Below are 13,741 nucleotides of genomic sequence, written 5' to 3' on the forward strand. Positions count from 1 at the left end.
AACATTTGCTAAATTGTCCAGAATAGCCATATTTGATCTGGCTTAAAGTGAATTTGAATATAAACACAGATCATCTCATGGGTGAGATGTATGCTTTTAAGCATAACCGTGAAGCTATAAAGCAATCACATTGCTGACTAGTAATTGAAATTTAACATTTACATTTAATCATTTAGCAGATGCGTTTATCCAAAGCGACTTACAAATGAGAACAATAGAAGCACTCAGGTCAACAAGAGAACAACAACAGTATACAAGTGCAATGACAAGTCTCAGTTAGTCTAGTATAGAACGCATAGCCAGGTTTTTTTTGTTGTTGTTGTTTATTTAATGAAAGGACAAGAAAACAAGGAAAAGTGCTAGTATTAGTTGGTTAAGTGCTATCGACTAAAATGAGTCTTTAGATGTTTCTTGAAAATGAGTGAAGACTCCGCTGTTTGGATTGGGATTGGGAGGTCATTCCACCAGCTGGCCACAGTCCAGGAGAAGGACCGTGAGAGTGATTTTGAACTTCTTTGGGATGGCACCAAAAGGCGTCGTTCACTTTCAGAGCGCAAACTTCTGGAGGGCACATAAGATTTAACCAGTGAGTTTAGGCATGTTGGTGACATACCAGTGTTCGTCTTGTAGGCAAGCATCAGTACCTTGAATTTGATGCGAGGGGCTGCATTCTGGATCAATTGCAGAGGCTTGACAGTACATGCAGGAAGGCCCGCCAGGAGAGTATTACAATAATCGAGAACAATAATAGAGAACAAGAGCTTGGGCAAGAAGTTGGGTAGCTTGTTCTGACAGGAAGGGTCTAATCTTCCTAATGTTGTATAACGCAAATCTGCAGGACCGGGGCGTTGTAGCAATGTGGTCTGTGAAGCTTAACTGATGATCCATCTCAACTCCTAGGTTTCTGGCTGTCCTCGAAGGAGTAATGGTTGATGAACTCAGCTGTATAGAGAAGTTGTAAGCGATTTGTAAGTGATTTGTTCAAGTTGTAATCTCACATACTCTCTGAAATAATTTTTCTTGCACATATTTCTTTTAAACATTTCTTGGAGAAATACTAGTGCCAAAGTAAAATCAGAGTAATAAAAAATAGGAAATAGTGTCATCCTGGTAAGTTTTGAAATGGAATGTTAGGTTTTGGTTCATTAACTTCATACTAATGTTTAGTTTATCCCTCATTATTTGTATCACTGGTGTCTATTCCAGAACTAAAATGGCTTTTTAAATAAATGTCCAACCAATGTACCCATTCAAGAAGAGAAAAAATAGTCTACTATTCTCTCAAGCCAGTTTACATCCATGCAGTAAACCTTCCTGTTTTTATTAAACAGTTAAATACTCTGCTAACTACACAAATACATGTTTTATATCATGTTATGGCACAGCATGGTGATGGTTCTTTCCAGGGGTGAAGTAGATCAGTAAGTGCTTTGCAAAGCTACTTTTATTTCCATACTGTATTGTTGGCGTGTCATTGGCTTATTCGAGGAGAGAGAGGAATCTCCTTTTGTCTTTAAATGCAGCATAATCCAGAATCCCCACTGACGGCAGATGGAAACTTTCTCTTGACTAGGCGGCTCTGTTTTCCTGACTTGTTGTTTGCTTGTGTGCTTCAGGTTGGCGTGACTGGGCACAGTCCTTAATGACAATAATGGCCTTTAGGGTTGTCACTTTGTGTGAGCTTTGTGAACATGTGGTTTATGTACTTACGTGTTGCTGGGCTTCCTGCTGTTTATATTTCCCGTATCTATGAGACAACACCAAAATGCTTTAGAGAAAGAAAAGCTTCAGCAGTACAGATATGTTTAAATAAATACAATCAGTTTGCTTTAATAAACATTAATTTAATTAGTAGGCTTATAAAACCTGCATCTGCATCTCCCAGCATTCTCAGCAGTGTATCAACAGGGAGTTTTCCTTCACCTCCACAAGTCAAATTGTTAACATGCCTGTGGGAATTATAGCGTTACATAGTGCCATTTATAGCAATTTTGATAACTAGGCAAGATTGTTTTGTTGTTGTTGTCTGAAACATTGATTTAAAGTGTATTTTTTCATTATTATTTCAGTCAAACCCATAAAACCCTTTGTTACCCCAAACTACACATAAACGTACGTCATGATGAGGGAAAAAACATATATAAGTCGCACTGGACTATAAGTCGCATTTATTTAGAACCAAGAACCAAGAGAAAACATTACCGTCTACAGCCGCGAGAGGGCGCTCTATGTTTTCAGTGTAGACTACAGGAGCACTGAGCAGCATAGAGCGCCCTCTCGCGGCAGGAGACAGTAATATTTTCTCTTGGTTCATTTGTCTTAGTTCATTTCTCTTGGTTCATGTCAAATTAATTTTGATAAATAAGTCGCACCTGACTATAAGTCGCAGGACCAGCTAAACTATGAAAAAAAGTGCGACTTAAAGTCCGGAAAATACGGTCATCAGAATCCAACTACTTATTCCTCTGTTACTCATGGATGAGTGAACTGCCCCTTTAAATATCAGAATGCTCTGCCCTCTATGTTTATGTATGTTTTGCTCCACTTAAGAACAAATGAATAATGAAATGTGACTCACCAAAGCCCCATAGCACTCTCCTTTAGCACATGAATGACATCACCACATTTGATGATTACATCATCCTTGCCACACTTTAAGTGGTCCTCCATTGCTCTATACTTTCCAGGAACCTAAAAGACAACAAACAATTGAGCTTAATACAAGGTCAAAGCCATCATATGGACTATACTGTACAATCAAAATCCTTTAATGCTGATGAAGTTTCACCCGAATAACTGGGAATGATATCTAAATGTCCAAGCTTACAAGCAATACATCATCTTCTTCATCAGAGTCTGAAATGTTCGAAAGGTCAGTGGTCCAGTCCTCCAAACCCTAACTGATGTCCACTGAGTGAGATGTCCCTGGCCAGCCTGCAACCCACAACCAGCCGAACCATAACGACATTCTCCCCGAATGGGTCGTAAATCATTACAAGATTCAATTTACATCTTACATATTAAAAATCCCATGTACCATTATGTTCCATAGCATAGTGAATTTTCCTGCTCCTGTCAACTCGACTAAATGCCAGTTAAAATGGCCTCTGTCAAAACCGGACTCACGCGGCCTGAATTGGCCTCCTCAGAGCTGACAGATGGCACCTGGGAGCTTGCTGTGAGGAAGGACATCAAAACAACCTAAGCAGCAGAAAAAAAACGTTAATATTAGCAGAGTTGACATGACATTGATCCCAATCCTGTTCCATTGAACAACAAAATTCTAAGAAATTGAAAGAACAAACACAAAGTACCATCTGCTGCAAATTACTTTCCAAATGTAATTATAAATGTAACTTTTATTATTTATTGTAAAATTATGCTTGTATCTTTTATATATGCATAATGCATTTTATGTTTTATTCTCAAAATCCAAATGTTTCAAGCAGGTTTCAGAAATGGCAAGAATGTGTGCTTCAAGAGTGTTTTTCATGCCAGAATGGTACTGATTTGTATTTTGTACTATATCCATCATGTAGATGGGCTCAAAGCATACAGTCTATATGAATGTGATTTATAAGGCAACACTGTTCAACAAATTCTGTTGATTTTTGTATAGATCCTTCCATATGCAAATATGAATTTTGATTTGAACATTTTACATCCATACTCTAGAAGAGATTGTAAAAAGAATGTGAGGGGTTACAGGAGTACAGTGAGGATCACCTGTCGGCCAAGGGAGGAGATAATGTCTGCTCACCAACCGGGTGAGCATCACCTGAGAAAGTGAAACACACTAAACACAAAAGATTTAATTAAGACATTAAGATTCACCAATTCAGAATTCAGCACTGATATCAACAGAAATGGAAATGCAGTGTAGGAACCTTTGTCAATCTTTTGCTGATTGTTGAGGATCTCAGTGAGCCATACAGTCTTCACATCAGTTGAAGCCTGCAACATAAAACAATTACAAAATACAAATTTATTTATTTATTTTTTTTTGCACACAAACTTCTGAGGCCACCATATTTTTTCTTGTTTAATATTTTATTTTATTTATATAATATTTACTCACATTTTTAGAATATATTTTATATAACTAATTTATATGTATAATATACAGGTATATAATTTTAAATATAAATCATTTTAATTTATATTACAAATTTTATTTTATATAATTTTAACATTTAATTATTTTTAATTATTTTTATTTACACGTTATATTATTATCATAACAATTTTAGTAGAAAGTTTAAACTAAACCCATCATACACTTAAATGTTTTTTATTTTCTTAAATCCTTTTATTAAAATCCTTATTATCAGTTAGATTAGATTTTGAATCCCACATTTTCAAAGTGGTCTTAAAAATGGCTAATTAGTTCCTCTAAAGTGTTTTTTTTTTCTTTTCTTTTTTTTTCTAATTTTTAGTTTTTCTAATTTTTGCAAAAAAGCTTAAATTTAATGTTCAGCACTTGACATTCACATTCATTGTAAACAAGATATTTTTTTTAATATCTCCATCAATGAAGAGGTATTGAGGAGGCGTTATTAAGTGATGACAAAGGCACTTGTAACTTTTTTTAATGTACTCCATACTGTGGAGTTTTAACCTTGATAAAATGACTCACCTGAACAACATACACCTCCTCTTTTCCGTTATACCACATTTCAAACTTCTTTACATCCCCTTTGACATTTTCTCTGATACCAACAGCACTCATCTACAAAAGAAACAGAGAAAACATAACCTTGTGGGTTTTTTAACGGCCAATGGAATTTGAGTTAAGCCTAAAATCCCTTTCATAAAAAAATTTCCATCTCTTTGGAGCACAATAAAGAGGTGCTTAACTTCAGCATTTGTGCAACACAACAACATGCTCAAAAATGGTTAGCTGCATGATGGATGTCATAATTGCAAAATCTGCCGGCAAAAAGTATCTTTCTGCTTTGGCAGTCATTCAAAAGTAGTAATACGTTCTGACAAAGTGACTGTTTAAATGTCAAATAAGTTGATATTCTCTCTCACCATCAGCCAGTGTTTGAAGCTGTAAGAGGTTGTCCGATCATGTGCCTCTACACTCTCCTCTCTCTTCTTGCAGAAAAGCAGAGCTCTTTCATGAAGGAACAGATGCCTTTGCATTGGTTTAAAGCGAGCCATATCCTTCATGCGTGTTGGCCCTTTCCTATGTTTGATCCAGACACTGAAAGACCCCTGCATAAGGACACGGCCCAGGACACTCAATTCGCCCTAGATACAAAGGAAATAAAAAGAAAGCAAATGTGGGAATGTCAATAGAAGCACATTCAAACTTAATGGAAGGCCATTTTTGAGCAAATGTTAATTTTTGGCTGAACTATTCCTTTAATATTCCTCCTCTATCCTTCCTCATTTCTTGGCCACACCTCATAACCACTGATGGCAGTTCGATGCATGGAGTCATTGACAGACTTGAGGAGATCCAGAATGGCATTTAGCGCGCCTTACATCTCAGATGCATACTGTGAGTTTGAGCTGTGTTTTAATAGTTCCTAATCAGAGAGACAGACAGCATTTAGTGCAATAGACATCAGTGTGTGTGTCGGGGTGGGGGGGGTTGTTCTGGTTAAGCACCATCAGAAGAAGCTGGTACTTGGTTAAACGTTGAACAGGTTTCAGCAAATATGAGTCCAGACCTAGTTTATGATCCAGCTTCTTTTTTTAACTCCTATAAGAAAGAATTCTAAATTAGCAAAAATTAGCAATCTATCCCTATTAACACCTGCTAGTGTTGTTTATTGTAGCCATGTTTATCAGTTTTTAATGTATGGTTGTGTGATATAAAAAAAATATCCACAACAATACCTGGATGAAAGCTGAATCTGAACATTGCCTCCAGAGGGCATCTGAGCGAGGTTTGTTCTGGCAGTAGCACTCATAGACCTGAAAGTTTCTTTCTGCAAAAGCATTAATTCCTCTTAATGGGCTTTAAGTATCCAGATGTTTCCTCTATTATTTTTCTAGTCTGTCAGTACCGAATCTTCAGAACCAGACCAGAACAAATTACATTTACCTGAGCTGTGATTGTGAGTTCACAGTCTAAAATGTTTATTTTTATCAATGTTAAAAACGTTTTTTTCTGGAAACCTTGATTCATTTTTTCAGGATTCTGATGCTCAGAAAGTAAAAAAAAAAAAAACAGCATTATTTTTAAAAATAGAAAATCTTTTGTAGCTTTATATCTTGTAACTTTTAATCTTTTGTAATGTCTTTACATATGCAGTATATATGTTTGGCACAGAATGGCTCACCCGTTCCAGAAAGCACTCTCCCACTCTCTCTGGGGTCTCTAGCCTAACCTGATTTTACCAAGTGAGACATGTTCCTGGGACAACATCATTGTTGACCCTGGAACAACATTGTGATTAACCAATCAGATTTGAAGAACCAGTTTATAGATTTTGTGAAGTTTATTCTTAAAATCAGTGTTTGGTGCTTGTACATCAGTGTCATTCATCTATCATTTCCTCTGATTTTAGGGATTACTCATGGTTAAGGTTAGGTTTAGGTGTAGGGATATGGTTAAGAATATATTTTTGGAGTAAAATGTTGTTCCAGGGTCAACAAAATATGTTGACCTAGGAACACATCGGACTTGGCAAAATCAGGACGTGCGGGGTCTCTAAGCAGCTCTCGAGGTCCTGAAGAAATATCCTGCACAGCAAAGACAGGATCAGTATGAATGTGTGTCCATGTGTCCATGTGTGTGGCCATTTTTCTCATCTGCTGTGGAATTTATAGATTTCTGGCAGATTTCCAAACAGCTCTTCTTTCTTGTTTCGCAGTACAGATGGCAGTATATTATAGAGAGATGGGTTTTCCATCTCTGCCCTGTAACCCTGTCACAATATCATACAGCATGCTTTTTTTTTAACTATTAAATTAGCTCTAATTGTAAACTTTTCATGTTGTGTGCACTGTATCAAATCAGACACACCAGAGTTGGTTTTGTTTTTAAATGGCAGTCTCCATCAACAGTTGTACAGAAAACATCACATTACCAGTGGAAAATGTGTATGTAACTACGTGACCAGGCTCTAATGCACCATGCCACTAAACTACAGTTTGAAAGGAAAGATGTGGTTTCCAAATGAGTGCATCCAAAGGTCATCTACAATATTACAGCTGCACAGCAAATGGGACGAGGGAAAATAAAACACAGACCAATAATTTCAAGGCCATTTGGTCTAGACATTACCCGCAAAACAGACAGAAGCTCATCCACATAAATTCTCTCTGTCTCAATCAGCTCCTTCATTACGTGGCTGCAGAAGCGAGGGAGGCATGGGCAATAACAGAAGAGAGAGGGGAAGAAAGATATGAGGACAGAACGGGAAAGATACTGGTGAGAGACAGACAAAGAGAGGAGGTTGAGAAGAAATTCATGATTCATAAACATACATTTTCATTTTGTCGAGATATTGCGAGATATTGCTGTATCTGAGACTGACAAGAAAGGAACAGTGTGAACTTAAAATACGTACCTGATCGATAGAAAATTAGTAAGGACATGCTGTAGAAAAAGAGGGACTCTACATCGTTGCATTCCAGTGTCTGTACTCAGAGAAAAAATAATATTGCTTTTTGAGAGCTTAGATATATGGAAGCTTGTTTCTGCCATGCAATATAAAAAAGGTTATTGTGACTAAAATAAAACATTAGATAAGACTTCCGGTTGTTATGTGCGGGAAGTAGCTGCACTTTGCCTTAATTTAAAATTTCTTCTCTAGACCATCAACGATTTTATAACATAGTTAATTGGTTGGTTTACTTGGAAATCTGAAAATGCTAAGAAAGGCTAAGTTAAGAAAGACAAAGCACGAGCTAGCTACAGCTCAAAACTGCTTAACGCTGTTGAAAGAACAGACTTGTCTTCAGCATTTTTGACCTTGGAGGCGAGGCTAGACACATTACATAAAATGGTAAACGGCCATGAATAGTGACTTTTCTCACTTGAAGCAACTGCGGATTTAATCTGCTTGCTATAGAGCTAATAAAGAAATAGTTTATCATAAAATATGTCAGTACCTGCAACTGTGGAGTGATTATTGCTTCAAATTCCAGACTAAGAAAGTCTGGGCTAGACCGCAGCACTGAAGGATCTGTCTCCATCAGTTTCTCAATGTCCTGCAGGGCTGCCTGCACACCCTCTTTTGACTGAAACTTATCCAGCAGCTGGTTTGCCAGCAGATAGGCACCCTCATTACACCAATGCACAGTCTGCACATACACAGATATGCAGAGTCTGTACATGCTTTGCATAAATTGGATAAATTACATATTTATTGCATTTGCATCATTATTACCTCCTCCAACCGCAACAGCAAGTCTCGTATGCACATGAGAGATGCCTGTTTGACATGAAGAGCTGTAGTGAGAGTGTCAGAGTGATGCCTCAGTTTATTGCAGCGCTGAACAATCAGGGGAAGAGCATAGTGATGACTCGCTGCCAACTGGTGCCCATGTAGTACAATATTTTGAGCACGGCCCATTTCTTCCTGCAAGAACAACATAATGTTCCCAGCTTTTAATCAGTGTATCAGTTAAACAGACTGGGCAAAAGATCTGTTACCTTATTAGTATCAGGTGTTTCAAAAACCGATCACTGCACATGCCTATATCAAATATAAAACAATACTGCTGATTGCAATAATTATCCCGGTCCTAACTAATAATTATTATAACAAACGCGTGCGTTTATAGTCTTGTTGATAGTTTCTCATTAATCAAAAGCAAACCAGACTCGCCTCAATTCTGCAGCATAAACCCGGTCCAAAACAAAGAAGAATGTATTTTACCGCAGCCCTCTGGATCCGGGGCAGTCCCCTGAGTGGATTAGCCTCGGCCATTGTTTCTGAATTGCCATTTTCGTATGGATGTAGACACACTTCTACTTCTTAGCCTCACAACTTCCCCCTTCCATGACTTTGCCTGCAGGACTGTAACGCGGAACAAAATCTATGTACGAAACCACATTGTTGTGTAATTTGCTCGAATCAGACCTGATTGGATTAAACTGCAAGAGTCACATTGTATGGAGGACATGAATTATGAAATCCAGCACCATGGACAGAGATCGATACACACTCGGGCAGTAAACCGCCACCTCAAACTATTACATCAGCTCATTCATATATAATAATAATAACAACGATAATAATAATAAGGCTATATATATATATATATATATATATATATATATATATATATATATATATATATATATATATATATATATATATATATATACAGTACAGACCAAAAGTTTGGACACACCTTCTCATTCATAGAGTTTTCTTTATTTTCATGACTATAAAAATTGTAGATTCACACTGAAGGCATCAAAACTATGAATTAACACATGTGGAATTATATACATAACAAAAAGTGTGAAACAACTGAAAATATATCATATTCTAGGTTCTTCAAAGTAGCCACCTTCTGCTTTGATTACTGCTTTGCACACTCTTGGCTTCTCTTGATGAGCTTCAAGAGGTAGTCACCTGAAATGGTCTTCCAACAGTCTTGAAGGAGTTCCCCGAGAGATGCTTAGCACTTGTTGGCACTTTTGCCTTCTGTCTGCGGTCCAGCTCACCCCTAAACCATCTCGATTGGGTTCAGGTCCGGTGACTGTGGAGGCCAGGTCATCTGGAGCAGCACCCCATCACTCTCCTTCTTGGTCAAATAGCCCTTGATGCCTTCAGTGTGACTCTACAAGTTTCATAGTCATGAAAATAAAGAAAACTCTTTGAATGAGAAAGTGTGTCCAAACTTTTGGTCTGTACTGTATATATATATAAAACATATACCTGAAATAAATGTGATATAAAATGTAAAATTATGAATACAGTGTGTATGTGTATGTGTTTGTGTATGTGTATGTATGGTTATATATCTAGTTATAAATGCGAGTAATAATTATATAATAATATTTCTTATTTATTAAATATAAATATAGAAGAAATATTTTCATGTATGTATAATAAAAAAATAATACGTTAGTAATTTTTAATATAATTTGTAAATTAACTGGCTTTATATCATTTTACTAAAATCTAATTTAATGTGACTGAGTGTCCCTGACTATAGATAAAACATTACTTGTTTGTATACAGAGACACACACACACACACACACACACATAGATGTACTTAATGGACTTACTAAATGTGCAAAGGTGTACTTTTTATATTGTATCACCCCAGTGACAGCTTTTGTACCTTCTCTTCTAAATGTGTATAGCAAAGTATAGCATATACTGCTAGTGACTACATGGAACTATGAAGATGACCTAAGTTTTAGGCTGATTACGGATGACCAGCACAGCAACCAGTGTGAGAAAAAATGAATGTCTCTAATGAGGTTCATAACCATATAACTACACAACAATTACATTAAAAGATATTAGAAAGTGCTGGCAGTCATTCAAATTTAAAGACAGGCCCATGAACTTTGACCAAATATCTGGATGGCTCAACACCAGCAGCCACTGTTATTGAGCTTTTTAAGCATTCATAGAAGTTATAAATAGAACATGTGAATTAAAATGTTCTCCAAGCCTTGTGATCATGAGAACTAATGAGCACCTGGTTTTCCACTCATAGGAACACAAACTCTGACCCATTTCACTTGTCATTTGCAAACCACAATTTTTCAGCTTAATGATGCACATTACAGGTAAAGGCCTGTAGGGGGGTGACTATCTCTTCTCCAATCCATCCTTAGGCATTATGTATTTTCTTAATGAAAGACACTGATAACATTTTTACATTTACATTTGTTCGTTTAGCTGACGCTTTTATCCAAAGCGACTTACAATTGCTATATACTGTATGTCAGAGGTCGCATGCCTCTGGATCAACTAGGGGTTAAGTGTCTTGCTCAGGGACACATTGGAGTCTCACAGTGGAGTCGAACCAGGGTCTCTCACACCAAAGGCATGTGTCTTTTTCCACTGCGCCAACACCACCCCGTTACAACCCCCCACCCCCGTTTACAATTCCAATTCAATTTTAGTCAAGGTTTAACATAATTCAAGAGTCATTCAGTGCATTTTCAAGAAGACTTATATAAGCAATAATGCACAAAAGACTAAATATTTGAGAACTGTTTGGTCACTCTCACTCTGGACGTCCAGAACAAAGATTAAAAAGCTTAATCAAAGTGGAAGCCTGAATACATGCCAGGAAGGTGCTGAGCACCGTCTAGATCTTTGAAATCCTTGGGCATTTACAAAAGGTCAGGCCGGAGTTCATAGGTCTTTACTTCATTTGAGTGACATTGGTTTTGTCACAGAGGACTTCAAGCGCATTCTAATAAAGAGAGAATCCATCCTGTGCTCTCAGTAGACACAATCCCATTACAGGCAAAGTTGGAGTGTAGACAGATTAAGAGAGATTAAACTCTGAAGCAATCTGTGCCAGCTATGGGTCCACAGCACCAAAACCAAACTGGATATCAATCAGTCCAGTCAAACCAGACAAAAATAATGTTTATATGGAAGTTGGGCTAATGCAAATGCTGTTTATGCAGATACCATCCAGGGAGGATGTGTAACTTTGCATATATTTAGGAGATGTGAGGTAGCCTCCTTTTAAGCCAGTCATTACCATAGTTTTTGGATCATAAATTACTCAAAGTTAAAAATTGTTTTTAAGAAATCTTCTACATAATATTTGCTACATTATAAGTCTCTGTTGCTGGTTGAGTCAGAAAATTTTAGATAAAAATTATTCAACAGTCCTGTGTACAATGGATACAAGAAGTGAAATATGACTTCACTTCTATTTCTGAATAATTATACAATATTTTATGTGATTATTCATTTAGGAGTTGTTTAGAAATAAGTAATCATATGTTTATATGTGCACTACAGACTTTGACTCTTTGTTACCTGGGTTTTACTTCTTTCTCAACAAGCCCGCCCACACATGCCTAAAGTATAATTACAGACGCACATGAGCTCTTCTGTAATTACCTTTGGATTAAATCCTAAATCTTCACACTCTGAACTGAATATAATTATAATATAACTGATATATTAGAAGTGACAGACTAAGCTCTTTCTGACTTATTTTTTTATTTTTATTTTAATTTATGATTTTGTTTTGTTTTATTTTATTTTTTTTACTATTTTTCAAATTATTTGTTATTATTAACCTATCTATCAACAACATATCTAATGTAATTAATTATTTAAATGTGTAATTTTTTCTTCAGCTACATTATTGTGATTAAAATGTCCCCATATGTGACCCTGGACCACAAAACCAGTCTTAAGTGTCAGTTTATCATCTAGAAGCTGAATAAACAATCTTTCCACTGATGTATGGTTTATTAGGACAAGGCAATATTTGGCCGATATACAACTATTTGAAAATCCGGAATCTGAGGGTGCAAAAAAAATCTAAATACTGAGAAAATCCCCATTAAAGTTGTCCAATGAAGTTCTTAGCAATACATATTACTAATCTAAAATAAAGTTTTGATATATTTACAGTAGGAAATTTACAAAATGTATTCATGGAACATGATCTTTACTAAATATCCTAATGATTTTTTGCATAAAAGAAAAATCTATAATTTTGACCCATACAATGTTTTTTGTTGTTGTTGTTGTTTTTTTGTTTTTTGTTTTTGCTATTACTAAAAATATAACCCATTGACTTAAGACTGTTTTTGTGGTCCCGGGTCACATATCAGAAAGGTTTGCCTAACAGTTTTAACTCACTTTAATAAAAAATAAAAAATGTAAATAAGTTAATGCATTTATTATGTCCTAAAAATAAAGACATATGTTCTTAATGTAATGTTTCGACTCAAACGTAGCTATTAAAGTGAATTCTTAGCAATAAGTGGATTACTCTCGAGAAATATCCTTAGGGTGCCAATTCTTGCACTAGTGAGCCACACGCCACCTGAGTGCTTGATCTTCTGGGATTGGTGGAGAGCCTTTAGATAAACATGATGTCGTTGGACTGCCAGGGAACAGATGGAAGTAAAGGCCATCTCAGTGAACACTGACTGACGCTAAGAGATTTACCTGTCTTGGGCAAACAGAGATTTCATAACAAGCTTACATACACCTTTTGTGCAAGGAAGCACCTTTAATATGTGGAGATTTAATTACATTTGCCATTAATTATTCGCTACACATTTTGCCACAGGTATGTTAAAAAATACATTAATAAATAAATCATTAGCATATGAATAAACTTTAGAAATTAACAACTCAGTTTGATTAAACAACAATCAGTTTTTAGTATTTAACTGTCAATAATTGTAAAAGTTTTGTATCTTTTTGTTACATATTTGTTACATACATGTCTTTAGGGGTATATGATAAATAATAAGAAAATAACTATAATTTAAAATAAAGACTATAAGTGTATAGTTAAAAGCAAGTGTTTTCATAATTCAAACAATAAATAAAACAATTTAATGACCAACGCTCAACACAAAAGCCTTTCATATAAGTCAAAGTCTTAAGAAAAGTACCCAGGGGTCACTGGGTTTCCAAACCTGTTGGCCATCTGGTGCAGCGAGACTCCCACTTTACCCATACGTTATCTTTCTTTTGGGGTTTCTTTAATGAAGTGTATATTAAGGTGCAATCTTGTTTGTGAGAAAAAGAACTAATAAATTATTAATAATGGAAATCCTACAATATGTACACAATGTTTTATTACTACAATTG

The 13,741-nt window shown here is 36.0% G+C and overlaps 1 long non-coding RNA gene and 1 pseudogene across 1 annotated transcript; both read right to left on the bottom strand.

The window, feature by feature from the left end:
* Positions 1 to 522: 522 nt before the first annotated feature.
* Positions 523 to 9,145, bottom strand: LOC113053902 (proto-oncogene DBL-like; annotated as a pseudogene).
* On the bottom strand, positions 5,603 to 6,337 carry LOC113054326 (uncharacterized). Its single transcript, XR_003277362.1, has 3 exons — positions 6,297 to 6,337; positions 5,851 to 5,942; positions 5,603 to 5,713 (listed from the first exon to the last, which is right to left on the bottom strand). It is a non-coding gene; the product is annotated as an uncharacterized LOC113054326 (long non-coding RNA).
* Positions 9,146 to 13,741: the final 4,596 nt, after the last annotated feature.

Source organism: Carassius auratus, chromosome 35 (assembly GCF_003368295.1).
Source record: "Carassius auratus strain Wakin chromosome 35, ASM336829v1, whole genome shotgun sequence".
Classification (NCBI taxonomy): Eukaryota; Metazoa; Chordata; class Actinopteri; order Cypriniformes; family Cyprinidae; genus Carassius; species Carassius auratus.